At 41.8% G+C, this 26778-nt stretch overlaps 1 protein-coding gene across 13 annotated transcripts in view; it reads left to right on the forward strand.

Moving 5' to 3' along the window:
• The window catches only part of CAB39L (calcium binding protein 39 like), a 72113-nt gene that overhangs the window by 500 nt on the left and 44835 nt on the right, over positions 1 to 26778 (forward strand). For 2 of the 13 annotated variants that reach the window (XM_065053575.1, XM_065053659.1), the window contains exons 1-2: positions 290 to 423; positions 18886 to 19110. The gene's annotated coding sequence lies outside the window, so the exon portion shown is untranslated. Of the gene's footprint in view, positions 1 to 289; positions 562 to 2681; positions 2899 to 11404; positions 11569 to 18197; positions 18656 to 18691; positions 19111 to 19194; positions 19589 to 26778 lie in introns of those variants that run through there. The other 11 variants (XM_065053585.1, XM_065053596.1, XM_065053605.1 and 8 more) reach the window with 11 other exon arrangements.

Here is a 26778-nt window from a genome sequence, read left to right on the forward strand (position 1 = left end):
GCGGGCCGGACCCCGGCCAGTCGGCCCTCCTCCTCGTTCGCCGCCACCCCCAAGCCCGCTCCCGCTCGGCGGTACCTGCGCCGGGTCGGGCCGGGCCGAGCCGCGCCCCCACTCAAGCGGGGACCCTCCGCCGGGAGCGCGCACTGCAGCAGCGCCCGTGTCCGCCAGGGGGCGCCGCCCCACCGGAGAGGCCTCACCCCCGCTCAGGCCGCCACTGCGGGCACTGCGCGTGCGCACTAGCGCCACACCGCCCCGCCCTCTGCCGGGTGGGTCGAGAGCGCATGCGCCGAGCCTATAGGCCCTCCCCCTCCCGTGAGGGGCAGGCGAGTCCCTGATGATTGGACGCCGAATCTCCTGGGTTACAGCTAGTGCGCATGCGCAACGCGGGGCCAGGCCGGAAGAGCGAATGGCTGTGCGCAGGAGGTGGGTCGCTCACGGACGGACGTGCACGTTTCTTTGTTGCTATTGGCTCCGGCGGGGGCGCCGGTGCGGGCGGTGCGTGGAGGGGAAGGGGCCATGTGGCGGCGGAGCAGCGGTGGGGGCAGAGCCGACAGACAGGAGGTGTGTCGCCATCTTGGGGCGGGGCGAGCGGGAGGTGGGGCGTCCTGGGGTGGGGCGGGGCGCTGCTGTAACCCCTTGGTGGGGTCCCCTAGCCGGAGATCCTGGGGGATGTGGCGCTTTTCTCAGTGGAGAGAGGCGGCTTGTTGTGTCCCGACCCCACGGGGGCTTCCCACAGCCCGGGTGCAGTCTAGGCCTTCGCTAGGCCCCTGTGGGAAGGCGTCCTGGCAGCCAGCTGAGCCCAGCGGGGCGGCAGGCACATGTGTGGGGAGCGGGGCAGAATGAAAGCAAGTTTCTGAAGGGTGTTTGGGCTTTAGATTCCAGTCCACCAAATTAAAATATTTGATGAGTGCATGAGTTGCTTAACTTCACTGCTGGCCCTTGCCATTTGCGTTTGCAGTTGCAGCTGTACCCTATGAAATGCTAGATTATTACTGCTTTTTGTGATTCAGAGTGTCAAAGTACATCGCTCTTAAAATTTTTCTTTATGAATCTTTGCATTGTGGCTATATAAAGGGATTTTTCAGAGAGACAAAAGTTAACCCACTCTTAAAAATTGTGGAGGCTGTTTTGTCATCACCTTGTTGTCACTTCTTTATTTTTATCACCACTTCGAACTTAATTATTACAAGTATTTCCTTGGTGTGGGTGGGTGGATAGAAATTTCATTTGCCGCTGGGGGAATGCTATGTTTACATGACCAGATCACACCCGGGATCCTCCAGAAGGTTTGGATTTCCAGTACCTGCTTTATACTTATATAAAACCTTTTAAATGTTTACATAGGCACACCTGCATCTGTGCCTGTGTTTGAAGTTCAGTGATTAGCCTGTGAGTACTGCCTAACTACACAGAGAGATGAGACAACTAACAATAACATTGGGAACAGAGTGGCTCACCAGTACTAAGGTGCTGACAAATCTCCCAATAAAAATAGTGGGTTATGTTTTAAAAAGAGAGATTTCTGTCCTGTATGTTTTTTTTTGTTTATTTTAAAATTGATTACAAGCTTTTCTTGCCCTTGTGGTATACTGCATTATAAGATTATGATTGCAGGTTAATTAATTTTATTTTACTGAATTATTGCTATATGTGCACGTGCAAGTGAATACTGACTGTTATGAAGCAGTTGGGGCATTTCAAATCGTATATGGGGGATATACCAAATGCAGAGAAGATGGAGCCAAGCATCATAACGATTGTATTAATTAGAAGTTATCTTAAATAATTATTTTCTTACAAAGTTTTCCTTCTTTAAATGCCTCCTAAATGGCCTCCTGTGTTTGCCAGCATGATTAGAATCTATGTGGTAAGCATTAATCAGCGATGTGGAGATGGTATCTCATAAGCAATGAGTTGTTAAATAATCATATTTACAGTTGGATTGTATATGTCTGCTTGCCTGCTACGCTTAGGAAATGATTGGGGTTTTGTGATTATAAAGTTGTCATATGCTTCATGGTTATGAGCAGCAAATAAGCTCAAGCCTTTTTCCAGCAATAACTCGTTGCAATGTAAGTATTAGGAATCTGACCGCGATGATGGTTTTACTTGGGAGGATTTGTCCTGGAGCATTGAGAGCGGCCCCGCTGCCCTGAGCGAGCTGCTGGAGCTTGTTCCACCCACTGCAGCGGGTCTGTCACCCCATGCCTGTCAGTGAACCCCAGTGGTCACGCACCCTGCGGCCTCCCTCCAGGAAAGAGGGCAGGGAAGCCAATGCTGACCGTGGAGTCTAAAATGGAATTTAGGACCGATTAAAGTCAGACTTTTGCATTATTCACGTACATATAAATGTTTTTTATGTCAGCGTGACTGGAAATGCGGTTTTCTTTATTTTAGAAAGTGCTTGCAGAGGACGAGTAGTAAAGAGGTAGCACTGGTGTAATCTGTGTTATTCCCTATAAAGTGTTAGTAGCTCTCAGAAGCTTTTATTAGCAACTGGGAATGATGGAAGAAGCTGGAAGAATATGACTGCGTGTCTTGGACAAAACAAATCAGTAATATAATTTGCTTGTTATTTGAAGCAAAAGGAATGGGAAATATGGCTTCCTTAAAACAAATATTAATGCCTCTGAGTCAGTTTTGAAACATACTTGAGTTTCCTTGTTTCTGCTTTTACCTAGAGCTGTGGGATGGGCTTTCTGAAACACAGCAGCAAATTCTGCCAGTGAGACAGTAACCTCTGTTCTTCCCAAATTTGTTGAGTGGCAGGAGCTTGCAAGCGATGCTGACCTGACATCCCAGTAACCTACCTGCAGCGCTTCTCTGGCAGCATTATAAGCTGCTTGGGGCTCTCCCACCAGCTTCTGCAGTCTAGACTTGGACTGACTGCACCGAGAGGTGAGGACAGCCCATTCCGTGTGCTGACGTGTCTGCTGGCCCCTCAGTTCAGATGACAATGAAAGGGCCGACTGTCCTGGTGAACGGTGCTGTTGATTGAGTTGCTGAATGATGTGTTTGCGTTACATAGTTCTGGTCGTATTTGGAGACTTCAGATGAACGATTGCATAGAAAGGCTGAACACAAATGGCTCCTTTGAGTGCGAGGAGGTGAGGCTGGTTCGAAAGGAACTATTTCATCCAGTTCTCCAGGGATGTTTTTATCGTCTTGGATGGGGTGGGAATTTGGGTGTATCCCTCTATGGCCCAATAGGCTTGTGTGAGGTACAGAGACATCATTCAGACTACAGAAAACAGCAAAACACTCAAACCCATGGACTTTGGAAAACCATGAGCATTCAGAAAATGCTTTATAATTCTCATTTGCCTTTTTGTCCTTTTCTGACTGGATTTGCTCTTTGTTTTATTGACCCTTCTTAAAATATCTTTATCTTCTTAAAGGATGAGTACTTTTACCTGCTCCTTTTCTGTCACATCCTCCCTGTTATCCTTCTCAGGGATTTAACTTTATCCTTTATAGATGAGTGCCTACACCTCATTATTTCAAAATGCAAGTTTAACATAATGTTTTATTACATTGATTAGTTTAAGTATAGTTTATAAGTAGTCCCTTGTTTTTCACCCATCTCATCTGTCTTGACTAAGATAACAGACAGATCAGAGAACAGGTAATTTAAAACAGACCATGGCTGCTTTACAGAACTTGTTCAGTGCACTATCCTTTGGTTTATCACCGAAGTTTTGCTGTAACCCATCATTGTTTATGAAGATGCATGCTAATACTTATGCCCTGTAAGTATGTTGCTTGCTAATTGGACTTGTCACAGACTGTTTACAGGCCCTCAGTGCTGTGTATTGTAATTCTTTTGCTAGTATATATATGTTAGGTTTTAAGTATTATTAAGTTATTTGGATACTAATTTTTCTAGCTATTAAATCAAACAAAGGGGAGATTTGGGATGTCCAAGAAGCCACTCAGGCTGTAAAATTATTTGTTCTGCCTGTGATGTAAGCACGTTTGCATTCCTGGCAACTAAAAGTCAAACAAATTGTCTGTTTGAGAATGGAGCTTCTAAAATCGTACACTGTTATGGTCCTAAGGGAATCTTAAACACAGACAGAGACTGGCCATGAAAAGGAAAGGAAAAATTTGTGTCACTGTTTAAACAATAGACTTCTTTCATGTGGAGGACCTCGATGTCTGTTAATTACCAACTGGCTTGAGGGTTTTGGAGTCTGGCCCAATATGCTGAAACTCTTAACCATCCAATAGCTGGCATATCCTTTAAGGTCAGCATTTGGAGACGGGTAATGTAGTGGATTTCTTCTTTATATACTCTTTATGTAGTAGAAACGTTATCATTTTTAGCTATATTTCTGTCTTACAGGCTCAGTATTCATTGCCAACATAGATTCCAGACAGTTGCATGAACACAGAAAGAACTGGTTTAGATGTGCAATAATGCCGGAATAGGTTGAGCAGCATGTGTTGTCTTTTCTGTGCCGCAGCCCCACCACAATACACTGATCAAGACCTAAAACTGTGTCCTCTAATTTTGGGTGACTTGGGTGAATTAACAAGATTTGAAAGCCCATGATTACAGTTGCACTTGAAAGGGCTTGAGATCTCTGGAAACCAGGCAGTAAATGTATATGATGAAAGGAACCTAAAATAAATAGATGCCTAAAAACCTTTTCATCGTCATTTCTCCATGTGAACACAGCTATGTATTTATCTGAAATAAATTTTCACTGGTGTTTTCTGAAGTAAAGCTAGTGATTATAAAGTATTCTGACCTTTTTGATGGGCTGTGTTTGTGGGTTTACGTGCAGATTAAAGTCTCCGCACAAAGTGTTTTCATTAAATGAATATGTAGCAGAAAAAAATTTCCAACTTATCTTCAAGATTTAATAAGTTTGCCACATTCACATTCTTAAGAGATGTTCTCTGGAGTCTTCCACAACTTCTTTTTGATTTGCCTTTTATTTTTTAAAACAAAGCATAGAGGAAGGTGTCCTTGTGATGCCAGCTGTTGTAAAGTTATCAGCCTGGTCTCGGTAGCAGCTGTACAAAGGCAAAGCAGTGAGTGCCTGGCATAGAATTGGACCTGACCTAATAAAAGCCATCAAAAGGAGACATATGGCTAAAACCTGAGGTCATTCTTGTGTATAGATGGAATGACTGATTTCAAATAAAACCGAAACTTCTAAGGTTTCAGATATACTAAAAGGAATTTGACTGCAACCATAGAAAACAGGGCAGATCCGTGTAGAGGCTCAACAACAGGGCTTTTAAAAAGAATATTCTGGACTAAGTAGTCCTTAGTCGCAGCCTCTTCTGAGAAAACTAATTTAGCTGAAGAAAACCCTGTTTTTTTAGTTTATGGTTTTTCCTGATCCACTTCACTGTGCTGCATCAGCAGTTTGGCCTAACTTTGTAGAGGTGTAGAATCTGGCAGTAAGGTGTGGAGAACAGGAGGAGCAAGGATGAGAAGCCTAGGGGCAAAATGAGCACCTGGAGATGGATGGATTGCTTTCTAATTTTATTGTCAATGTCATTTATCCGAGTTTGAAGTGTGCAACTGCTTTTTTTAGTATGAGTGAAGTGCTGGTATGGGCAGAAAACTTATTGTGTCTTTATTGCACAGCAGAGCTGTCCTAAGCCCCCTCTGCTTTCTCAGTCATGGTAAACCAAAAACCCCTCCTGCTTTTTACAGGTAGTGGAGATTAATGAGTTTATTCTGGAGGTGACTGAATTAACTTATTTAATATTTTTTCTGTAAAATTCTTGAATGACTGGAACCAAAGAAGCTGTATTGAAAATGTATGAAATGCCCTTTCAGCAGCATTGGATAAGTGAAGTGAACTGTCGGTCCAAACCTTTGACCTTTGCAACCCTTTTTAATAAGAAATGTTATTTAAGTGGCTCTAATGTATGAATTTGACATTCATTTCACAGAAGTAGATAGATATGCTGTTTGTTACAAAGTAGTAGCAATGCCAATGTAGATTGCATGCGGACTGACATCTTAAAAAAAAGGAAAAAAGCTTTAGGTTGAGTGCTGAGCAGTGCCACATAGATTTTATGTGTATCTGCCAAAAAAATAAATGTCCATGAAATGCTGCTGGTTAGCTTGATTTAGTGTGCAGCTATGGTTTCTGTCAAGTTTGTGATGAACCAGTTGAGTTGTGCTTTGGTAGCATAAGTTTGAAGTGAAGGATTAGTTTTAAGATGAATTGATTTTGTTAATGAATTCATAGCGGGGTGCTACAACCCTTGCATTAGCAGATCAGGATGTGTGGTTGCAGCCTTGGTATAGGAATGAGAGAGAAGGGACAGGATCTTTTTTTTTTTTAGCTTTTTTTGCTACCACATATTGTGGAAATATTTTAAAATTGCATCTCCCCTCCTCCAAAAAAGTGTTCAGAGTGAATGGATTTTTTTTTCTTTTCTTCTTTTAGTGTCATAGCCTGGATAGTCCATTTTAAAAATGACTGATAAAGGTAGTGCCAAAAAATTCACACAAGTTGCATTTAGTAAGTTCTAGTAACTCCTCAAAAAGCTGCATTTTTAAGGGAAGTAAGAGGGGTTTGATTTTTTTTCTAGCTGTTAAATTTTCAGGGTGCCCAACAGGCTGCCATTCCTAGAACTGGCGCAGGGGAGGTGATGGCAGGCAGGGCAGAACTTTCCCTTTTTGGCAGCGATGTAATCTTAGAGCAACTTAATCAATTGTGAAACAACATCTTTAAACCACTTTACAGCATGAGTTCAAAAACAATTTCTGATATCTCAGTAATGTTTGTGCCTTGTGTTTCCTGTTGCAAGAGATGATAATTAAGATGACAGAAAGTGCTGCTCTATAACCAGACTTTGAAATGTATGGACAGTTGAGTGACAACTGTTGGATTGGGTGATCTTTGTTAAAGACCTCATGCCAATCTAGCACAAAGGCACTCGTACAAATTTATACGTACAAATGTATTGCAGCAAAGAATATAGTTAACTTGCTCTTAAGTGTTGGAAGGAAGTTGTGTGGAGCTTTTTAAGTCAGGGCACCGGAGATTGCTGCATATAGAGAGATTAAAATAATGTGGAAAGAGAATTCACTTCCAGCATCTGAGTGATCCTAGCAACAATTAGGCCTTTTTTCCATGTGTCGGTGGGGAGGCACTGCTGGATCAACTTTACCTCCTCAGGGGTAGCTTTTAATGAACTCTCAGTTTCTGCTGTTCACTGGCAGTCTAGCAGCTGTCTTTCACTTCTGCAAATCAGCTAAAGACTGCCACTTCATGGTGGTCATTCACTAACTGCTGGTTTGGTTATGGGAGAAGCTGTCAGCAATATTCAATTTGTTTGATGTTACAAGTAAGAGACCAAATTGAAATGTTTATGGTGAGGGCAGGATTGCAGGGTAATTGTCATCTGTTAAGGTCAATACCATGTATATCATGTAATCAATCTCTCGGGCAAGTGTGGGCTTGAGATTTTATTGTCTTTTATTTTTTTTGTGTGTGTGTGGGTATTTTGTTTGTGGGTTTGTGGGCTTTTTGATTGTATTTTTTTTAATTGGTTAATGTATCTTAGCAAATGAGCTAAGTAAGGCTGAACCTTTTGAATACAAGCTTATTACATAGAAATTGTGTTGACCTTTGCTCCTGCTCCTCCTCATCAGCGGGCCATTGATAGCTCTTGTGTTTTATGTTACAATCCATGTTGAGGTGTGTAACTGTACTCCTCTCTTGCAAGCATCACACCCAGCCTTGGGCAAAATACAAAAGTGCTTTTGGTTAAAGGCAGTCTGAAGGAAGGGAGGCTTGAATAAACTCTGAGGTCAGATTGGCTTGGTAGTTTTTAGCATATGCACTGTTTGGAAAAGGTTTTTCCCTTCAGAAAAACAAAAAAAAAACAACATTAATGTGAGGAGGTACATGTCCCTGCTATTCATCTGTGTTTCTCCCTCTTTTGCCGTGGAAGGGAAGATGTTGCCAGAGGATTTTCTGAGATACCCTCATGCTATTCTGGTTTCTTGGGCAGCAGTTAAATGCTGAGAAAACATGCACAGAGATGCTGCCCATTGTTTTTCTCCTCTCGCTGAACTCTCTCTGCCCTGTAAACTGAGGATTTGCTCATGGCGGTTCATAAGATCATGGGAGAAGGTGGCTGGAGAAGTAGGTGACATTCCAGTCTCTGAGGGTGGAAAACATGGAGGACTAAGCAAATCTTCAGTTTTGCGTGATGTGATGTGTGCTGTTACATCACTAATGTATTTCTGACATTGTTTACAAAAGTCCCTCTCAAATCTGGGGGTGGAGAAGAGTGAGAACATGTGGCTATCTGGAATGTGCAGAGCCAAATACTCAGAGTCCCATCTTGATTTAGAAGTGGTTCAAGGGCAGCAGGAATACGTAATTTTTTTTAACTCTTCGGATTTTCTTTAGGATCTAAGGCTAATGAGAAATTCTAAAAATACCAGGAACAAAAAGAACAGTGACATATGTTTAATGGCTGCACTAAAGTTGTCAACAACAATGCTGAAAAGACAGAACTGTTAATGTACATCTGTAGTGAGAACAAAGCTGAATATCACAAATAATCATATAACAGCGAACAAATCCATCATATTGCAAAGTAAATAAAGACTGAAAGAACACTTTTGAAAATCTGAGTTACAAATTTTTGTAGACTAAGGATATTTTTTTTTAATGGCAAATGTAAAACTGTCCAAAATCTTAAGTGTGTAACAAGTGCTATTCAATATGATTAATAGAAAACAAGTATTATAAACTATCTAGTATATCAGTTAGATAAAGGGTTTGATCTTGTCTAAGAAACTGACTGCAGAAAATGTTATACTCCATGAAGAATAATTGAATTAAGGTTAAATTTTCTGATGTTCAATCACTGGATATTTGTTTGGAAAAATCCCACAAAACCAAACAAAAGCCAAATGAAAACACAGTTGGAAGAAAACACAGTATCCTTCCTGATGGTTTTATCAGGGTCATGTAGAGTAGAAAAATGACAAATGATGGCATGGTGTCATGTATTTGATTGAATTAAAGAGCATGTTAGCTGACTCTTTTGGAAGATGGAGTCAAACCTTCGGGAAATTAATCACCATGAAAAAGGCTGGTTACACCTTAAGGATGAGGAACATTATGCTAAAAAACAGCGCTGTAAGGTGTCAAGGCTCATGGGCAGCAGACAAGATACTCCCTGTAGATAAGTGGCAGCCAAGAGCTGATAGTGGTTGAATACACTGAATGCAGAACAGGAGATTTCCTTCCCAGTATTATTGACCTCACTTCTGGAATATATTAATAATAGAGTTTGATGGATTCACTTCAAGACACATGTTTAAATCAAAGCCAGTAGTGGCTATAGGTGTTGGAAGGACATATCTATGAACTTAATGAGGATAGTGACGTTGAAGTAAATTCTGAGTTTGTTAAAGTGATTTGATCATGTACCTATCCTTGAACAAAATGGGGAGCTTCAAAGAGCGTACATTTGCAAACAGAAGCAGTAAGTAAAAAAAGAATATTAACTTGCATAAAGTGAAAAAATATTTTAAGTGTTAACTAGTTAACTATTGCACTCGCTTATTGATTGACTTCATAGATTCTCCAAAACGGGAAATTAATGTCAAGATCCAAAATCTTTTAAAAAAACTTCTCTTGTTCAAGAAGCTGTTGAGCTATGTCAGACAGTAATTGATGCTTTGTGAGAACCAGAGTAGATCTTTACAATTTTTAAATTCCTTTGTTTGTAGTAACAACATTCATTTCTTGAGAAGAGGAAAAGATGAGTTTCAAACATTTTTTTTTTCCCAAATAAGGCTATTTTGTAAGTCTATAGCAAGCATTGGACCTCTCTGCAATTTATGTGTGAATTGTCACAGATCCTTATTATATGTTACTTTTAAACTTCCTCACTGTAACATCTACATTCTTTTTTAAATAGAAAAATGTAAAAATAGGTATTGTGGTGGTTGGGTTAAATGACAAGGTTAGGTTTACGTCCTTAGTTACTTGGCTAATATGCAGCTGTTTGGACACAAGTCTTTGCGTACTGAAATCTTTCAATGGAAATTCTTATGCTCATGAAAGCAATTTCATCCCGTGATGACAGCTACTATAGTCTGTCTTGCTGTGGTCATGGAAAGTTAAACTGGAATGATTCTTAGTCGGTGACCTTCGCACAGGATCTTGCCTGCTCTTAGAAAACAAGCTGTTTCTTTTCCCTCGTACTTGGGTGGAAACTCCAAAGTTGGCAGTAATGCCAGACATAGTTATATGTCCTTATGAGCACAAATGTTTTGAAATAAACGTTTTATGGAGTTTTGTATTTCAATTCCGCTACCAGGCCTATGGCTCTGATGCCTTGGGTTTAGGAACCTCTGCTCCATTCAGTAGATACAAAATTTTGTCTCCTTCTGATGTTAGTCTTGTATATGACATTGAGGAAAGTCATGAGAGAGAAATGAGGCCTTGAATGCGTATTTGATATTAGAAAATGTGTTCTGCCAGTGTTCAGACTTGGATAGTTTCTGACTATGATACAAGCTGTTTGTTTGTTTTTGCAAAGATACTGGGTAACTTCTTATGTCTGGGCTGATACAGCTTGACACTCCTTTTTCATTTGTGAGGGAGTACACCTTAGTAATTTTCAGTGTTAATCGTGACTTTTTTTAATTGGACAGTAGCAGTCTTTTACCGTTTCAAAGTGTAGATTTGGGTGGCAGATAAAGTGATTTTGTGAATGCACACTGCAAAAACTCACACAGTGGAGAAAAAAATTATCAGTTGCTTCCACAGGAAGAGAGCAGATTTATAAACTACCATTAGCATGAGAAAACAGTCATTTCTTGAACTGTTTCCAGAGGGCATGGCCTTGTTTGTAAGTATAGATCTGTATGCTGTGTAATAAAAGAACTGCCAGATTTCATTGAGAGATGTGTAGAAGAGTGGTGTTTGCTAAGAACATTTTCATCAGTATATTTAACTCGATACAACCTATATATCTAGAACATGCTGTTTATGTCACATGGTAAGTTATTTTCTTCCAAGTATCCAGCAGTCTTCACTGTTGAAGCTACCCAGGAGAAGAACTAGATCAAAGCACACCCAGGTGCTTCAGCTGCAACACCTCCAAAACAGAGATTGTGCTGAAGACAAGAACACTGCTGCATGTTGGTCCTTGCTCAGGACAGGCTTCCCATGCTAAAAAACGCCAGCCTACAGTGGGCTTGCTGGTTTATTAATTAAAGCTAGAGGAACTTGGCCCTTAATTGGATACTTTGTGTGGTTGTGACATAATAATTAATTTGTGATGTCGGTTGTTGGGCAACACAGATAGGGAGAACAGCGAATGGCTTTTTAGTAGGGTGGGAATGTTCATGATTAGGTTTTCTCCAGTGGGGAGTAACAGTATTGAACTTCACAGGATACCATGCCAGTTAATTAGTTCAATATAGCCAACTTTTGGCGAGGATGGACTACATAGCTCTTTAGAGAGGCATAGGAGGCTCCATCCTGAGACCAGAAGAATATGTGACTAGAGTCTGTGATAGGGGATTTGTGGAAACAGGGACCATTCGTCACCTAACAGGTAGGATGATCCCCTTGTAGTCATGTTATGATCTGTATTGCGAGACAGAAATTGCAAGCATCCAGTGTTTCATGACTGATTGTGTATCTGTCACATGAAGACAAATGTATTTGCAGTATGACAAGTGATGAATATACTTAATTGTTTGTCAGGAGGAATGACCTTGGGGTGCTTGTGAAGACAATGTCTCTGTGCGCAACTTGAGCTTAATGAATTCTCAAGGTTCCCTATCCTGATCCAATATTTTAAACTAACATTCTTGCGGGACAAAAACTGGTAAAGAGCAAAATGTGAAAAGACCCTGGGTTCTCTTTCTTCAGAGGAAGAGTGTTGACAGCTGGAGATTTTCTTATGTGACTTTGAGCAAGCCAGTTTAGAGCAACAGTTGCTTAAAAATAACAGCCATTTTTCAAGAATTGTAACAACGCTTAGGTTTCATTGTTTGATGCTGGAAAAAACTGTAATTCCTCATCTGAAAGTAGCAGTTTAGGCACTTTTAGCCTAATATTGTTCTAGTTTTGATTCAACTGTTCTGCTTTATTAAGATTCTTAACTTGCGTTGAGAAGAGACTCAAGTTTGTTCTGTCTGTGGGTATGGTTTCTGGAGATGTACATCCCACAAACTGCAAGATTGCTGTCCCAATCTACAAGAAAAGGCCACAGCAAGCTGGGTACTGCTTAGGATGTTTGTTTGGGTTCCATCACTAGTGTCAAAGCACCTTATGATCTTGAACGCATTCATTTTCTTGTGGGGAGACGAAGTGGCCTTTTCAAGATCATGTAGAAATGTATGACACAAATAGGAACTGACTCTTGGTTTTTTTTGGTCTGGATTAATTTCTTTATCAGTACAACACCCTGCCTCTGTATGGGACTTCCTGGTAGTAATGGTTGCTCTTGCCTGGAACAATCGGGAGCAATCTGTTGTATCCAAGTATTTCAGATATGATTTCAAAGTCCACCAAGAGGAATAGTTGCTCTTTTAGGATCTTTAAAGCGAATGGGTGTGGAGCCATTTGTAGCTGATTAGCATAGTGATTTTGGGTAATGCTTCAGGAAACCTCTAAGGTGCTAATTACCAGAAGCAGAGTGGAGTGGTCCTTCTTCTGGTATTATCATTATTTTTCTACTTTGCACTTGGTGTCAGCTGCTCTTGGAGATGGGATTTGATCGAGCCTTGTCTGATCTGGAATGATGGTTCCTATCTACTGATATTCTTTAACAGTACATTTTAGAGTGCACATCTCTGGGTGTTTGCTTGGTGCCAACTCAGTTTCCTCATGCCGAAGTGGGTGTTACAGTGAGTGCCTTGCAGGAGTATTTAACTTGTGTTTCAGATTAAGCTTGATTTTGTTTGTTTGCAAGTCGTCTTGAGAGCATCTGATGACAAATGACATAGGAATGGTCAATAGAGGAGAAGTCTTAATCCCAAAGTGCCTCCCACCTTGTCAGAAACAGAGCCACATACTGTTTATAAAGAAATGATGCTTATCAAAAGTCAGTTGATCTGCCTGGTATTTTCATTGCACATCACCAATAGTGCGAGGAATGTGCACTAATACAGCTTTCAGCTTTAAGCACTATTAGGAAGTTTAAAGTTCTGGTTAGGGATGCTCTGTTGTCTTTCACCCCCAGGGAACATTGTAGGGAACATAGATGGGGTTTTTTGCATACATGAGTGTGTTGGAATGGGATGTCTTAACATGCAGGGCCACATGCTGTCCTACTAACATGTGCCTAACATTAAGAAAATAGCTTACTGAAGTTATGTGGAAACCAGCAACTAAATTCAGTAATTGCAAGGAGACTAAACACTATTAATGTTGTTTGAATATTTCAGAAATGGGAGATGGCAGACAAATTCTCTTCTCCACACGAAAGATTTTTGCAGTCTAATGAAGAAAAATGCCAGCAGTGATGCAAGGACTGTCTTCCAGCATACTAGACAGAAAGGGCTTATTTGGCTGTGTATAACTTCTGTTTGTTGCTACTGTAAATAACTTTTATTTTAGTGTGCTGTGATGCAAACTGTAAGATTGGGCCTCTCATGTACATGTCTGATGAGATGTTAGATTTTAAATCTTCAGCAAAGCTCTTTTTCTTGTTCCTTCTGAAATGAGCTTTCCTTTTCACATTTTAGATTCTGTAAATGGACCTTAAACAAAAAAACATGGCCACTGAAGTAATTGACTATACAGAGCTGAGACAGAAGCAGTTTGGAGAGGTGAAGACTTTAATTATATTACAAATACCTGCTCAGCTCTTCAGGGAGTAACTGATTTTAGAGGACTACTTTATGTTTGCGTATGTCAACAGGTAAAAAGCACGGTGCCGTCATGAGTTCCTTGTCCCTCCACTCATAAAAGTGGGAGTGCAGTTGTGATTCTTAATGATGTTTTATGTTGGAACACAGTAGATAAGGGATGCAATTAACATCTTATAAGTGACTCTTTAGAGCAGGCATAACATTTTAATCTGTTTCAGTTTTCATCTTTTAGACTTTAGTAACCTCCTATTTAGATTCCTTTTCGGGGTGAGAATGTGCAAGGAAAGGGATTAATTTTAGCTGACTTTCTTGAAGGATGGAGTTGATGGATGCCTTTAAAATGAATGAAAGTCTAAACATGCTTGTCTGTATATAAAGTATTTAATACATAAAAGATTCTGGTAGAAAGACCAGTGTCAGTGAATGATCGCTGGAGTGACATACACGTGAATAATATCTTCGGTAAATAATAATAATATAATATAATATTATATATATATATAATATATATATATATATAAATAATATCTTCCTGAGCAGTTTATTAGAGTTAGAGCAGATCTTAAAAAAAAAAAATTAAATTGCCTTAGCAACTGCTTATATTTACATAAATCAGGAAGGGAAAGGCAGTATGTGCTTAAAAGCACTAGAGGGAGCCTGGAGGAGGAAGAGGGGAAAACCATTTAAGACATCTTTGCATTTTAAGGAACAGCTTATACAAAGCATCCATTTAAACCCTCCCGCCTACTTCAGCTAAAACGCAGCTACAGGTCGGCCGCTGCCTCTGGCTGCTCGCTGACACCCCACGCGTCAATAAAGAAATTTCAATTTCCTAGTACTGAGGGAGGCCAGAAGCTTTTTAAATGGCTGTAGGGAAGCCCACCCGCCCCTCTGTAGACCATACACCCTTTTTTTGAATTGTTTGTGTTTGGATGGGCAGCCAAAGGTTAATTTGCCTTTCAGTGCTAGTGGCTTTTTTTAGAGGGAATCTGTGTATAGGCTTAGTCCTGAGTTAGTCTTCCTCCAAGATTATATGGGGGTTGGGGGGGGGTGTTTGTATTAGGGGTCGATTAGATGGGTTTTAATGGTGCTAATTTGGAGTGGCCACGTTTCTCTTGCAGCGGATCTGAGGAATATTAGTATCTGTAAGCTTGCAGATTAACATACAAACACAAAGTTACTGTAAAGTCTCTCTCTTATGAGGTTTTAGAAGTGACTTTGGGCACACTTTTTATATTGCTTTGTCTTAAAGCTAAATGCTTGGAGTTAAAGTGTAACAGCTTTATGATGTAGATGATATAATTTGTTTTTAGTTCCCTCCCACCCCGATAAATTGCCGTAATATTGATATCTTGGGATCTGTAAGAGTAGGACAAAATCCTGTGATGGCGGGGCGGGGGGGCGGGGAGGGGTAGTTCTTTAGTTTTCAGGTTTTGGAGGGTGGGGGAATAATTTTAGAATCCTAAAGTTTATCTTCTTGTAAAGTTCCTCTTCCAGTATTACACAACTAAAGCTGTCACTGTGGAGAAGAATTTTGATGGCCTGGTGCCTTGTAATTGAACAGTTTTGGGGGAAAAGAAGGAAATCTTTTGTTGTTACTCTCTGAGACTGCTTAGGGCTTTGGAATGCTGGAAGTCAACTCGGAGGAGGTAGACAGAATGGTAGTGGGTGATTAAATGAGCAGAATTAATATACATGTACTGTGTGTTTATCATCCGCCTCTGTAATTTATTGCTACCACACTCATTGTTCAAGCTCCCTAATTTCTCTTTTCCACTTTAGAAAATAAATGGAAAGGGCAGGAATAATGGACTGGGGTTTCCTTCCTTTGGTCTTTATTAGATGGCGTGATATTAAGTTATGAAAACAAGGACAAACATTTCTCTAAAAGTACTCTAACCATGCTTTAGCCTGAGGACTCTGCTCGCTTTAAAGGAAACAAATATAATGGAATTTAAGTGTGTGGAGGCTGGAGTTCTTTAGCAGTGCACAGAGATTTTTTTTCAGTATACTTTAAGGCTATAAAGAATTGTTGGATGTTCATAATTACATCATTCCAGATTTGAGATGGCTACAAATTATGAATTGAAGCAAACACTTCTTTTGAATTATTTAATAACCTCTTGGTAACAAAAAACATAACAGGTAGGAGCACTAAGTAATTACGCCTTAATTCATGTTGGATGCTGCAGGGCTTTTTCCTGTCATCTGAGAATTAACGGCACAGAAGATGAAACAGTATTGCAAAAATCAGAGGGTTTTTTGGTTTTATTTTCCCTGCCCCTTTAGCTACTCTGTTTTGCGATGTTTCTCCTGCTGCAATGCAGGGATGGGGGTGGACATGTGTCTTGCCCTCCTGGTGTCTAGAGGGCTCCTATTAAAGTCCAGAAGTATTTCCTCAGGTAGAATATTGGCAGAGTTGAACTAAAAATTGAGTGCAAATTCAGTTTACTCCTCAGAAACAGGAAAATGGTCATGTTTAGTCCAAAACAGAGGATAGTGATTTTTCTAGATAAAGTTCTTACACTTTCAGAGTGCTGCTTACTGAGAATCTGCTGTGAATGCAACTCTGTGATACGCAGATTATCCAGTGGGGCCCCTTAACGTGCAACTACATCAGCTTTTTTGTGATTATTTCATCTTTTTTTGGTGATTATTCAACTGCAGGGTAGCACACACCAACGCTGAACTCCATGGGATGACAGAAGGGTGTCTTTTTACCTGTTGAAGTAGTGGTGGATGCACTACAGAAAGGATATAATTTCCCTTGGGAGAGGAGAAAAAGGAGTTGGTCTCTTAGAAGTGCAAATTAATGACATAATATGCTCGATTTTTGTGTTGCCTTAGAAAAAGCCGATACCTTCAGAAGTAGCCCAAGGGCAGGGTTTTTATCATTTGACTTTGGCTATGACGTTTACCCAATGGCCATGATATCTGATAAAAAAGAAAAGGCCAACCCCAGAGTGGGTGTGAGGTGCCAGGGTGCTGTGGGGTGCAGCACCCCTTCCCTCTCCCCGCCGAGCTGGGGCAGAGCGAGGCGCCCGTAAAATGGTGCCTGGCACTGGATTTTCCCCCCCGCTAAGTCCTTCATGTCACAAAACATCACCCTGTGCTGGTTGCACATGTGCCTGCTAAGCTCATGGAGAAAGATGCCGCCGCTTCAGAGGCAGCTTGTCGTGCTCTGAGCTTGGTGTCCACAGCGTCCCTCGCTGAGCTCTCTCTGGTGGTGACCTGGAGAGGAAACCTGGCCTGGGTGTCCAACGTGGAACCTTTAGTTCTGTGCTGGAGGAGTATCTTACCACAGGTTTGGAGCAGATACTGCCACTTGGTGTCCCTTGGTGCAGCAGGAACAGCACTAGTACTGTTCCCAGCCCTGTTCAGGGCAGCCTGAAAACACAGGACTGAGGTATCTTGATCTGTTAGGTAAAATGTAAGCACAGACGACGGCATGCTTTACAGATAAGTCTAGAGCACAAATCTGCTGATCTGAGGTCGGCTCAGCACCTCCTGTGCAAACGCAGGAGCAAATATGGGGAGGATGAGGGAGCAGGGGGGATGGGGAGCGACCAAAGCCTGGCAGGCTGCTGGTTCTTGGCTCTTCGAAGTGAGGATTTGGGGTACTCCTGTTTGCCTCAGTTAGGAGCTGAGATCACTGGCAAAGGGTGTTAGCCCTTTAAAGGTGGCTGGTTTAGCTATATTGCTCAGAAATGAGGTTTCTCATGGGTTTTTTTTGTTGCTTTTAAGGCAGGGCTGTGAATAGCTACTGCAGGTGAGCCTTAAGTTAAGATCTGATGCAACTGTAGTGCTGGTATGCGGCAGGGCCTGAGATCAGCTCCCCAGGCAAACATTGTAATATACAGAATTATTGATAATAATGTGGGACTTCGGTTGGGCTTTGCTGTAAGGAAGAGGGGGGGTGGGAGGTGAAATCTCCCCCCGAGCTGGTGAGCTCTGCATAAATGCATGCTGGGCTCTCATCCTCGCTGGGGCTTGTCTGAGATTCGGGTGAGGATGAGACTGAAATCCCACCCCGCAGTGCCCGTGGTGGCTGGTGAAGCATCCTCCTTTCCCTGCTCTCATCGCCTGTTAGACAGCCGGGGGAGGGAGGGGGTGGGGGAGAAGGCCACTTGCCATTCCCTTTGGGAATATGTGGCGCTTGATGAGCAATAGCTGCCAAGAGAGAAAAGTGAAGCATTAAAAATTCCTGTAATTGCATTTTGCTGTATTTCTATGCCTGGTAATAGCTGGTAGTACTTGTTTCAAAATATTTTAATGGTGTGATTCCTTCCCCCCTCCCCCCCCCCCCCCCCCCCCGCCATCACATTAGCCTTTGAAAAACTATGTTAGGCTAATGCATTTCTTCAGTGGGATTTAAATTTTGCTTAGAGTATACTGCAGATTCCCCCACCACCACCACCTTATTACTGTGGAAAAGTATTCAGATCTTCATGTTACGTAGTCGGGCAGGAAGCAGCTTAACTTCAGCTTCTCCGGGCAGGACGCTGCTGAAAGATGTGGTGCGTGAGCATGTTGATTTTATGATTATCTTGTAACAGCAGCCCGCTGTTGGGCTCCCTTATTTGCATTCTCAGCAGGACGGCAAGGTGAATAATTTAATTCCAGCAGCCTCCGCCACGTGATGGTGCGAGGAGCCATCAGCGATGCCTCCCCAGCACCAACAGACTTCGGAGGGGAATGGAAACTTACTGAAGTGATACGAAATCCTCACATCTCCTCCCTTAACCCCAGAGAAATCTCTCGGCGGAGCGATCGCTTCTTCCTTCGCCTCTCCACGCGTTCCTCTGACGTGGAGTTTTGGGGGTGTGTGAGCCTGCGAGCCAGGCGAGCGAGGGGAGTGGGAAAACGGGGAGGGCGGCGAGGGGGGTGGAAAATGCACACCCATGCACGGAGCTAGTTGGAGCAGGAGCGACGAGGAGCCGGAGCGAGGCCGGCAGTCCGGCCGCAGGCAGCGGGGAGTGGAAATTTACAGCTGCTTGTGAGCGCCTGTGCGTGTTCCAGCGATCCTTTCTGCATTTCTCACGCTTTTCCAGAGGCTGGCAGTCGCTGGGCAGAAGAGCGGGAGGCCGAGTCGCGGGATCCCTCGTCTCTGCCACGTGTCGATAATCATCGCGGGGGGGAAATAAAGCGGAATTCAATGGAAGATAACTGAAGGCGGCTGTTGGCGGCGTGGGCTGCGGGGAGGCGGCAGAGCTGTCTTCAGCACCTGGCCATGGGGCTGCGCCGGGCTGCGTAGGAGCCCCCACCTTCCGCACACAGTAAGTGTCAGCCGAGATGATGTCCGCCGAGTAACAGAAAGTTAAGCAATTTAATGAAACTTTTATTTTTTTCTTTTTTTCCAGCGAGCATCATCCTTGTCGTAATAAGCTGCTTGTCTGCTTCTTCTCGATAGTTACGCTGTTAGCTTTTTATAGCTTTGTAAACTGTGTTACCAGGAGTGGCTTTTTAGAGCAGGCGACCCTAAACAATACTCCTCCTGTTACATAAGGCGCTGGCTCCGCAACTGAGCGCTCCGTGTCCATGGAATATCTCTGGGAATGGCTTTATTTACAGTGCGGTTTCCAAAAATAAAATATCTGCAATATATCATTGCTCTTGTTCCTCTCCGCTGACTGCCTGCAGCTGCAGACTGGCTCTTGAGATGTGGAGGAATGAGAGCGTGGCTGCTTGCATAAGGCAGAAGGTAATGGTGAGAGATTAAAGGAAGATGAGCGTGTGTGAACTGCCACAAGAAACGTATGTAAATTAACCATCTCGTTATCTACAGTCGCTAGGTCTTGTCAAACTGAAATGCTAATTCTGTGCAATGGGCTATTCCTGAAGTGGTTGTCAGGTAGAGCTTTCATTGAGCTTAAGGGAAGTTTGGATTTTTTTTTTCTTAGCAAAGGCTCTTTCTTGGGCTAATATTAGTAGTGAAGTGAAATTACTGCTATAGCAAATTATTTTGTTGTCTTTTGAAGCTATTGAAAGTAACATAGCAGGCTTGCTAAGGACATGGTCAAGTGAATGCTGTGTGGAGGGGTAACTTTCAGTAATATTGAACAAAATGCAAAAATAGTATTCACATTCCTTGCTAATGGGTTTAGAGGAAGTCCCAGCCCTTCTTGGCTTCTATCTATGTTATTTATATTACCAATTTCCATTATTTCTATAATTACGATTACTACTAGAAATGGAAATTTAACTTGGTTTCCCTTTTACTTAAGTAAGTGAAAAGCTGTTAAAGGGCTGTTACCTTGGAATTGTGTGTACTTCAGAGACATCTTTCTGCATGACTGAGCTTGTGGGAACTTTGCTATGGACTACAGTTAGGCATGGAATTGAATTCTTAATATTTTAGGTTTGAAAGACCTTTATGGAAATAAGAACCCCAGATATTCTTGATTCATCAATCCTGCATATTTAGTGGCAGTAAATCTGCTGGTTTCTTGTCTTTATAGTTTTATTCAGCATAGGCAACCTACTGCTTCTATTTAGTTTATTAGCATGGATGGAAGTATCTCTGTATCACAGGTAATCCTGTAGCACCATACTCACACCTGCATCAATCACCTCTGTATCACAGGTAACCCCGTAGTTAATGCAGATGCTGCTTCTGCATGGGTTTAGAATCTGAATGTTACCTGGCATTGCAGTGTGCATATATTTTTTATCATAAATATTTTATAATAACAGATATGATAGCACAGGACTTGTTGCAATAAAAGGACAGTAGGCAGTGAAGTCAAACACTGAAGAAGTTCCTAACTTTAATTCTGGCATTTATCTGTGCCAGTGTAGTCTGTGCTCTGTACACCACTCAAGACACTTAGATTAACTTCCAGTCTTGTTTTGTATCATCACACATTTATAGCCCCTTTCCCATCATCGCTACCTCATTCTGGGTTTGGCTGGTGAACTCCTGACCTGTAGCGTCTGCTCCAGCAGCCTAGTCTCTGTACACACCTCGTCCACCTTCTTCTTCCCCTCTTGTGCTGGAACAGCTCTTTGTAAGGCTGTGGGGAGAACTGGACTGAAAACCTGTGTGAGCGTTTATTTCCCCACCAGCCTATTTTTGTTAACCTGGATCAGTTCCCTGACCTGGCTCACCATGTGGCCCTGTGAACAGCTGTACCATTCCAACAGAGGCTGTAGAGATGGGAATAGGTGTGGAGCACAGTGGCACTGTCATGGGACAAAGTGTTTATCAAACTGTGTCCTCTGCGACCAGAGAGCTGTTCGATGTTTCATTTTATCCCATGTGTTTGCTGAGAGACATATGTGCTTTTCATTTTGTATTGAATGAACATTCAAGCACTCAATTTAGAACAGAATTACTAATTTCTTTGAGTGCTTCCATTCCTTGGATTTGACTTCTCCAGGTGATCAGATGACTTCCATTCCCTGTTTTGAGTATGTGACTCTGTAATTGCAACAACCTTCCCAAATATTGCGGAAGGCGGCAATGAGGGAATAAGGCATCACTTTTATTATGAAGGCAAAATCATGAAGAAATCATGCTTGTTCAGGCCCAAAATATATGAGTCGTAGGCAAACTGAGGTAAATGGAAAATGAAGTTCTTTTTTTCATCAAAGAAGCTCTCACCCAGTATGAGTTAATCATAGAATCATTTTGGTTGGAAAAGACCCTCAAGATCATTGAGTCCAACCGTTGACCTGACATTGTCACTAAACCAATGTCCCTAAGAATGTAATTCATGCATCTTTTAAACACCTCCAGGGATGGTGACTCAACCACTTCCCTGGGCAGCCTGTTCCAATGCCTGACAACCCTTTCTGTGAAGAATTTTTTCCGGATATCCAATCTAAACCTTCCCTGGCTCAACTTGAGGCGGTTTTCATAAAATCTTTCAATTCTGATCAATAAGTAGGTGAAAGGTAGGAAATAAGACAAGACAGATGTCTGATATTTGAAAGGAAGGAAATTTTTTCACTCATTAATTTTTTAAGACCAAATGGCTTATCTGGAGGAACATCTGCGAAGAGTGCATGGATGGGCTGACGTGCCCTCATTGTCACCTTCCTGGGCAGGAGGAAGCGTTTGTGACTGAGCTGCTGAACTGAGTAACTTCATAGTGGGATGGGCTGGTGAGCAGAGTGATGTTACCATCTGTATTCTTCCTTCATCGTGCTTACAAGCTCAGTTGGGCTGTCATCTTCTGAGACAGTATATGACTAAGAGCAAAAAAAAATGGGGAGAGTGCTTATAAACAGAACCAAATTTCTTAGTGTACTTTATAGTTGTATTAAAGAACACAAGATGCACTATTTTTTTTTTTTTATTGGTACATTCCTTTTATGAGCAGATAACTTGGTGGAAGAGATACTTTGAAGACTGATAAAGCACTGGCTTTGGTGTTGAATGATCTACCTTTCATTCCTGACAAAAACACTGTTTGGTTGGGTTTTTTTTAACGTTGGCCTTGGGTCGGTCTTCTAATCTTTCTGTGCTTCAGCTTCTCCCTTTGCAGAGACAGCAGAGTAACAACAGGTATATAGGGTTTTTTTGAAGTGTGCTTTCCATCTTGGTTAAATGTTTGCAGAGTTGGAGGCCTCCGAGGGAAGGCATGCCCTGAGTATGAAGGGATGTTGTATTAATTTTGACAGGCTACTGAATACCCTAAAACTCACGTCTCGTAAACCTCATCTACTTCTGGATTCAACTTGCTGCTTTAGTCTGTGTGATATATATATTTCTTTTTCGTTTTTTGAGTTGAACAGAAACAGCCAAACATTTGGAAAGTGGCGCTTTAAAATTGCCTTTTGGTGTTTCTGTTACTTACCTAAAATAAAACCATTTTTTTTTCTCCCAAACAAACGTGGAGTCATATTCCCCGAGAAAGTGCTTTTGTGAAAATGTGGCTCGTAAAATGCGCTGGACTCTCCAGCTCTGGTGGCTGAAACATCCCGTTCATACTGATGGCAACATCAGGCTTTGGAAACCATTGTTCCTGCTGCAGCGGTGCCGGGGTGTTCACCCCACAACTGGGAGAGACAACCCCCGAGGCCAGGAGTTGGTCTGGTGAGATACAGCTGTTTCTTCCTTGGTCTCATAAGCTCCTCACAAGAGCACTAGTGAAACAAAATCATCACAACTAAATGTTTCAAAATTTGGCTCGTCCCCTGTTAAGAATTCAGGAGCATCCACGATGTGTTTCTGATGTTATAAAAACATATGCTGTTGAATAACCATTAGTTTTCTAAGAAAGTAGGAAAGAAAGGGGCTCATTGAGCCCTGTCCCTTCCTGCCAGACAACAGCGTCAAAACTTTATGAACAGATGCTCTGTAGTGAGCCTGCTAGAGGAGGTAATTTAAAAATGTTAAAGCTCCAACAGTGAGAAACCTTCATATTTTCAGGTTAAGTTTATTCATCAGCAGTTTATAGCCACTCAGTTCTGCGTAAATAAAGTGTTATTGTTATTTGAGCTGAAATAACTTCTTGGGCTTCCCTGTATTTTTCTTCTAAGCTTACCAAGGCAAGCACTTTTAGCTTCCTGTTTTTCTGGCCACCTGAGGGTCCTTCTCTACACCCCCTCCAACTTCTGTTGGTTTTACTTGACTGCAGGTGTTCAGGATTGTTTACAATGTTCCATATAAAATTCCATCAAGACTTTGTACGAAGACATGCACTACTTTCTTAATTAATCACAGATTTGTGTCTGTCTTTCTCTTGTCAGTAAAATACCAGTGTAGTCACGGGGCACCTGTCTTTGTGATTTCTCACGGTGACTCCTCAGCTTGGAGCAGACATTCATAGACTCATAGAATAGTTTGGGTTGGAAGGGACCTTCAGAGGTCATCTAGTCCAACCCCCTGCAATGAGCAGGGACATCTTCAACTCAATCAGGTTGCTCAGAGCCCCATCCAGCCTGGCCTTGAATACCTCCAGGGATGGGGCATCTACCACCTCTCTGTTTCCAGCATTATCTGATACTTGTTACTCTTAATTTTTATGCCGTTTTTATTATCTCAGTCCTTGAGCCCATCTACTTTCTCAGGTAGTGATATTCCAGTCCTTTTTCTGTGTTGATACTATCTTCCTGTTCTGAGTCACTGCAATTTTTGGGTAGGCTCTTAATTCTCATGCCTCTCTAAATAAGATCCCATCTCCAAATTGCTCTTGCCTTTTCAGATAATCAGGCATCCTGTACATGGTAATTTTCCTTCAACTAGTTTATTTTCAATTACATTCAACTGAGTGTATTTTCATGTCAGATGCATGGATTCTGCAGTGTTTTCTCTGCCTAAAAATGTGTTTATAAGGGATTGCAGTATGAGCTGCTGTTGGTAAGCCTGTGTTGCATTCTTGTCAGTTGTAATTTGTCTTTGTATTTCAGTTATTTTTAGACTGATTTCTTGAGGAAACGAAGCTTATGTGGTCATGCTGTCCATCTCTCATCCTACTTGTCTTCACATGGTAGCTTCTGAACATACTGGCCAATTTCAAGCAACCTTGACAGAAGGCTAGATGCCTGAAAAAACACAAGAGTTCCAAAAAATGAACTGAAAATAGGTGATGAAAGGAATAGGGAATTTAAACCAAATTAGTGCCTCTACCGAAGAGAAGACTTTCCAAGTAAAGCTTGGTGAGTGGAGAGCTGATCTAAGGAGCAGTATGGGCAGAAATGCCCCAGCTGTGTTAAGAGCTTTAGCAAAGCTTATGCTTCCTTTGAAGTTAGAGAATCCAGTCATGAGGAGCAAAGCTGGAGCTGTTTTGCCATGTGGAATAACCTTAAACAGACACGCTGCATTTCAGAAAAGAAGTGTTTTCATCCAAGGTAGGGTAGGTTTATCAGATTGCTGAAGCCATCCTTTCATCTTCCCTTTCAGAAGTCTCCAGACAAGGAAGAGCAAAGGGGTAGCTAATTTAATTTTTAAATTGAAATACTGATGAGCACCTTATGGAATACCCAGCCATAGGACTAAGGAGTACAACTCCCAAATCTCAGCAAAGTGACTTTGCCCCCATTTGCTTCTACCTGTAATTGAGTAGCATGTGCCCCCTGGGAGATTCCTGCATTGAGAAGCAAAAGGGGCCATAATCTGCAGCTGCCAGTGTGTATTTTCTGAAGTGATGGATCATCTTTTGCCAGATGCTGATGGGTTAAGAAGTGTGTCCTGAAAAGGGGTAAATCAAAAAAGATGATTTAATGCCTGTCTGGGGCTCTTCTGCTTTTTCTCTCTGTCTCCTTCCACTTGCATGCAGCAGATGCTTTGCTTTGTATGTAAGGCTGATAAATGAAGTGAAGCAAAGACCTGAATGTGTTCAGCCAAGGGATGAGATAAACCATCTCTTGAGTCCCTTCCTCCTGTATTATTGGTGATTTTGCTGTTGTGATCAGGACATTGGTAGGGTATGAAGTGAAGAGAAATGCTGTTTTATCACTGAGCTGTGGTGACTTGATGGTGAGACTGGAACTGTACAATGGAAAAGCACCAGCCTGGCTTTTGGAGTTTTATGGCAAAATTAGCGATTATTTAAATACAGACACCATACTGTAGACAGCTATGTAAGTTACCTTTTTGCAGGAAAGTATGTTTATAGTCAACATTTCAGTTAGAAATGTGGACTCTTTTAATCTCACAACCTCTAGCTCATCAGTATTTCAATTTAAAAATTAAATTAGCTACCCCTTTGCTCTTCCTTGTCTGGAGACTTCTGAAAGGGAAGATGAAAGGATGGCTTCAGCAACCTGATAAACCTACCCTACCTTGGATGAAAACACTTCCTTTCTGAAATGCAGTGTCTGTTAAGCTCCTGCTCTCAGACTTTTTCTCTTTTGCATTTTCACATCCTCATGCCATGTCTTCACGGATAATAAAAACATATAGAATCAAGTCCTTCTGGAAGTCTGTTGTGAATTACTAATCTTCTAATTGCGACACGTGTGGGATTACGGGGTGCTTGGCACTTGCTAGCAGCATTTAAAATTAATTTATTGTATAATACTGGCATTCCAGTCTTTTCCAGTGCTTGTATGTCGCTGTACGTGCCCAGATGAGTTAGTTGTTCGTATACCCCGTCTTCAGTCTTGCAGGTTGTCAGGTTGAGGTGACTCTGTTGCTGCTCGGATGGTGCTGGCAGACCTTGCGGTTGTGAGCTCCATGGGAGCAGAACTCTGCAGTTGAGAGCTCAGCCAAGGAGTGAAGGCTGTGTAGCCAAAACTGCAGAAATAAAAATGAGTTTGAACTGAATTGTGAAGAACTTAAAAACGACAATCTGAAAGTGGTGAGCTTTCAGATGTTCAACATGAAAATAGTCCTGTAAAACTCACCTACCTAAGAACAAAGAAGAAGCTATACACAAATTCACTTACTCTGGGCATAAAGGAATTTTTGGTTGAAATAAGACATTTAAAAATATTTCCTGCATGTCTACAAACTGTTCTAGTAAAGATAATCTGCAAAAATACTTGAAATGTTTTTAATAGGACGTTAGGACAGAGTCTGTATAGATTTTTATTTTTTTGGTAAGGTCTGTGGTTGGAATTTTGTACTTTCATGTGATTGAGGGTTTTTTTTTTGGTCACTCTTTTGTTACTGTACAAACTGGAATGCAGTCCAGAGTGATACTGGGCTTTCCCTGGAAGGTGGTGCTGCCTTAACCAGAGCATATTCCCATCTATAGACTCATAGAATCCTTTTGGTTGGAAGAGACCCTCGAGATCATCAAGTCCAGCCATTAACCTAACACTGGCACTAAACCATGTCCCTAAGAACTTCATCTATACGTCTTTTAAACACCTAATCCGGTTCATTAACTTCATTAGATCTTTGTATCAGACCCTCAGCAAAACCCATGGGAATTCACAACTTAATGCTATGTAGAAACTAAGCTACCTGGTTTGTTTCATGTATAAATACAGTGATGTGGTGTTTGCACTTCTAACCATACAGAGGAAGAATGTTTTAAATTAAACAAAAC

Source organism: Columba livia, chromosome 1 (genome assembly GCF_036013475.1).
Source record: "Columba livia isolate bColLiv1 breed racing homer chromosome 1, bColLiv1.pat.W.v2, whole genome shotgun sequence".
In the NCBI taxonomy this organism is placed as follows: Eukaryota; Metazoa; Chordata; class Aves; order Columbiformes; family Columbidae; genus Columba; species Columba livia.